This window comes from Pelodiscus sinensis, chromosome 1 (genome assembly GCF_052426305.1).
Source record: "Pelodiscus sinensis isolate ZL-2025 chromosome 1, ASM5242630v1, whole genome shotgun sequence".
NCBI classification, from domain to species: domain Eukaryota; kingdom Metazoa; phylum Chordata; order Testudines; family Trionychidae; genus Pelodiscus; species Pelodiscus sinensis.
In genome coordinates this window covers 360797501-360801007 of record NC_143052.1, presented here as the reverse complement: position 1 = coordinate 360801007, position 3507 = coordinate 360797501, and positions in this window count along the sequence as shown.

The window sequence follows — 3507 nt, the reverse complement described above, 5'->3', positions numbered from 1 at the left end:
CGAAATCAGTGCTTCGTGCGCAAATGCTTTGACGTTCCCGTTCGGGCAAAAGCCCTTTTCCGGAAATGTTTTTGCGCAACAGGGCCAGTGTAGTCAGATAAAAACTGTTTTGCGCAAAAAAAACCCCGATGGCGAAAATGGCGATGGGGCTTTCTTGCGCAAAACCTCGTCTAGACTGGCACGGACGCTTTTCCGCAAAAAGTGTTTTTAACGAAAAACTTTTCTGTTAAAAGCATTTGCAGAAAATCATGCCAGTCTAGAGGCAGCCAGTGAGTTTTAAAAGAAAGATACACCCTATGCAAAGTGCAATATGGCTAAGTAATGTTATAAACAAAGATTGCACATTTTCCTGTGACATGCCATGTTGTGACGTAGTGGGGGTACCTGGCTGGTTTCTATGCTGCTGGCTCTGGGGGAACCCCCACTGGCTGTCGTGGGTACCACGACCCAGCAAAACAGGATGAGTCACTATGCAAACCAGTGGCCAGACACCCCCCATGGAGAGGAACAAAGGAAGGTGGAATGCTGCCTTGGCTGGGGGGCAGGGCTGGAAGTTAGTGAGTTGGTTGCTGGCTGTCGGAGGGCATGGAGGAGAGCCTAGGGGAAGGGGCTGGAGTTTAGGGGCCCAGTCTCCCCCATCTCAAGGGGGCCTGAGGCATCCTAGCCCAGTTCCTGTAACCAGATTACATCTGTGCTGCGCTGTGCTGGAGGAGCAATAAACCACCCTCAATTCCACTGGCTGGTGCAGTCTGTTTGTGCCATTTCGGGGTGCAGGAGACGGGGAACCCCCAACGCGCCGTCACACTGGTGTCAGGGGTGGGATGCACTGCACCCCGTGGATGAAGCTCCCAGCGGCAAGCGACAAGGCGCTGTAGAAGCAAGAGCCCTGGAGCCAGGCGTGCTGGAGACAGAGCGAAGCGGTTCCGGGGAATCGTGGGGCGCTGCAGCACTAGACTGGTGAGTCTGCACCGAGGGGCCCAGCGGGCAGATGGCCTACGCCCAACTCTTGAAGGCAGAGCTGGTGGGGCTGTGCAGAGAGAGGGGCTTGCCTGTGCAGAAAGCAACCAAGGCCCAGCTGATTACCCAGCTGGAAGAGAATGACCAGCCACGGGGCCAGGATCTTGTCCCCAGGGGAAGCAGCCAGACCCCCCCTGAGAGTGTGTCAGGCTCAGAGAGGGGGAGGAGCGCTGGAACCCAACGGAGAGATGAGACAGCGTCTCCCGGGAGGCCTGCAAGCCGTAGCCCATCTAGGGCAGGGGCCAGCCCAGCGGAGCTGCGGCGGCTGGAGATCCAGCTGCGGATCAGGGAATTGGAAGTAGAGGACCGAGAGAAGGAGCGCCAGGACCGAGAGAGGGAGCGCCAAGATTGAGAGAGGGACCGCCAGGACCGAGAGAGGCAGCGGCAGCATGAGCTGGCCACGGCAGAGCGGAGAACCGGCGGGGCACCGGCTGCGCCAAGTGCGGATGGGCCCCAGGGTCCCAGGACTGCCAGATGCTTGGAGAGGCCCGTGGTGGCCCAATTGAAGGACATGGGTGACATAGACGGGTTCCTCAGTACCTTTGAGAGGGCCTGTGGACTGCAACGGGTCCCCCCAGCTGACTGGCTGCAGGAGCTCATCCCCGCACTGAGCCAGGAGGCGGCCGGAGTGCTCAGTCAGCTGGAGGACCTACAGCCAGGGGATTACAACCGAGTCAAGGAGGCCCTGCTGCACAAGTTCGGGCTGACCCCCGAGATGTACAGGAAGAAGTTCCGGGGGGTACAGAAAGGGCCACGGGAGACCTATGTGGACCTGGCCACCCGCCTGGCGCAATACGGCCGCAAGTGGGTGTCTGGAGTCGGAGCCCAGACCGCAGAGGAGCTGCTCAAGCTGGTCATGATGGAGCAGTTCTATGAAGCGTGCCCACCCAAACTGAGGCTGTGGCTCAAGGACCGGAGACCAGAGAACCCCCAGGAGGCCGGGAGACTGGCGGATGAGTTCATGGAGAGCCGGTCCGAGTGTGAACGGGAGTCCCGGAGAGAGAGGGAACCGCGCAGAGACCGGATCTCGGCTGAGCGACGGAGGGAGTCAACTACGGGGCGAGACCAAGGAACAGGTCGTCTGCGCCCCAGAGAACCAGCCAGGGCCTGGACAGAGACAGCCCAAAGCCTAACTTGCCATCGCTGTGGGCAAAAAGGCCACAAGAGGGCTCAGTGCACCAGGTCCCAGGACCGGGGACTTTCCAGGGTTAACTGGCTGGGGCGGGAGGAAGGGCAGGCTGCCCCAGAGGCAGGGGCTGGCAGGCAAACCTCAGCTCAGAGAGAGGGGAAGGATGCTCAGTGCACCTCCCCTGGGAGGTCTGATTCTCAGGAGGCGGATTTCTCCGTGTACCGGGTGGGGGCAGGACGGCCCCTGCGGAGCGAGTGCCTCATACCCCTGGAGGTGGATGGTAGGAAGGTGACGGGCTTCTGGGACACGGGGGCGGAGGTGACTCTGGCCCGATCCGACATAGTGGCCCCGGAGCAGATACTACCCCACGCGCAGCTGACCCTGAAGGGCATAGACGGGTCCCCGTTTAAGGTGCCTGTAGCCAGGGTGCATCTGAAATGGGGGGCCAAGGAGGGCCTCAAGGAAGTGGGGGTGCACCCGCACTTGCCCACCGAGGTGCTGATGGGGAATGACCTAGAGGAGTGGCCCCATGAATCCCAGCGGGCTCTAGTCACTACCCGGAGCCAGAGCCAGCGGGGGGCTGACAACGTGGGTCCAGGGAAGGACTCCGGGCAGCGTCCTCAGGGTCCCATCCCAGTGGACACGGGGTCCAGCCAGGCTGGGACTCCGGACCTAGGCAAAGGTGGGGGACAGGTCCCGATCCCTGCCTCAGCAGCTGAATTCCAGGCTGAGGTGCAGGCAGACCCCTCCTTGCAGAGGCTGAGGGACCAGGCTGGCCTCCGTGCAGCTCAGCCCCGGGGGAGAGGTGGCCAGGAGAGATTCCTGCGGGAGCGTGGGCTCCTGTTCCGGGAATGGCTCCCCCCCAGGAAGGCGAGGGCATGGGGGGTCCAGCGGCAGCTGGTCGTCCCCCGAAAGTATCGCCTCAAGCTGCTGTATTTGGCTCACGATGTCCCCGTTGGGGGCCACCGGGGGATCCGGAGCACCCGGCTGAGGCTGCTCCAGCACTTCTATTGGCCGGGAATCTTTACAGCCGTGCAGCGGTACTGCCGGTCCTGTGACTCCTGCCAGAGGGGCGGGAAGGCCCAAGACAGGAGGAAAGCGGCTTGGGGGTCTCTACCCCAGATAGAGGACCCTCTGGGCTTGCTGAGAGAGTTATGGGAGGGGAAGACCTCCCTGGATGGAGCATCGGGGGTGGAAGCCGCCCTGGCTGTCCAGAGAAGGCTCGCTGGGCTCATGGCCCCGGCCCGAGAGACCCTGGCCAGAGATCAAGGCCAGTGGAAGGGTGGGTGTGACCCCCGAGGACAGGCCTGTGCCAGTCGCCCTGGAGCGGGGCGGCGAGTGGACAGAGGGAAGCCAGCTCA